Genomic DNA, 1,364 nt, shown 5'->3' with positions numbered 1-1,364 from the left:
CTATCTATCTATCTATCTATCTATCTATCTATCTATCTATCTATCTATCTATCAATTTATCAATCTATCTATCTATCTATCTATCTATCTATCTATCTATCTATCTATCTATCTATCATTTATCTGTCTACTTAACTACCCAGCCTATCCATCTGTATGTGTATTTTATTAAGCATAAAATATATTTGTGTATGACTTTTATAAATGTTTTAGTGTTGTAGAGACTACTAATTTTCTACCAAGATTTTTTGCACTAGAGTTCTTCAATTTCAATGTAACAAATTCATTTCTTTCTTTTCTTTCTTTCTTTATTTTTTATTAGTTACATTTTATTAACTCTGTATCCCAACTGTATCCTGCTTCCTCATTCCATCCCAAACCCTTCCTACCTCCCTCATCTTCTCCCTGCCCTTTCCCAAGTCCACTGATTGGGGAGGACTTCCTCCCCTTTTATCTGACCCTGTTTTATCAGGTATCTTCAGGACTGGCTGCAAAGTCCTCCTCTATGGCCTAGCAGGACTACTCCTCCCTTTGGGGATGGGGAGGTCAAAGAGGCTGCCATTGAGTTCCTGACAGAAATAGTCCCTGTTCCCCTTACTATGGGAAACCAATTGGTTACTGAGCTACCACAGGCTTCATCCGATCAGAGGTTCTAGGTTATATCCATACATGGTCCTTGGTGGAGTGTCACTCTCAGAAAAGAGCCCTGTGCCCAGATAAATTTGGTCCTTATAGAGCTCCTATCCTTTCCACGTCATACAAGCACCTCCTTCTTTCATATGGTCCCCTGTACTCTTCTGAAGGTTTGGTTATGAGTCTTAGTATCTGCTTTGATACACTGCTAGGTAAAGTCTTTCAGGGCCCTCAGTGGTAGGTTTCTGTCCTGTTACTTGTTTTCTCCTACATCCAATGCACCTCCCATTTGTCTTTCTAAGTGAGGATTGATCATTTTTCCCCGGGTCCTCTTTCTTGTTTATCTTCTTTAGGCATATAGATGTCATTATGTTTATCATATCTTATAGGACTATATGAGTGAGTATATACCATGTGTGTCTTTCTCCTTCTAGGAAACCTCACTCAGAATGAACTTTCCTAGATCCAAGCATTTGCCTGCAAATTTCATGATTTCCTCTTTTTGATCGCTGAATAGCATTCCAATGTGTAAAAATACCACAATTTCTGTATCCATTGCTCCGTTGAGGGACATCTGGGTTGTTTCCAGGTTCTGGCTATTATTAATAAAGCTGCTACAAACATGGTTAAACAAATGTCTTTGTTGTGTACTTGAGCAAATTTTGGGTATATACCTAGGAGTGGTATAGCTGGATCTTGAGGAAGCACTATTCCTAATTGTCTGAGAAAGC

Source organism: Psammomys obesus, unplaced genomic scaffold (genome assembly GCF_907164565.1).
Source record: "Psammomys obesus unplaced genomic scaffold, mPsaObe1.curated_primary_1811, whole genome shotgun sequence".
NCBI classification, from domain to species: Eukaryota; Metazoa; Chordata; class Mammalia; order Rodentia; family Muridae; genus Psammomys; species Psammomys obesus.
This window is presented reverse-complemented; position numbering follows the sequence as displayed.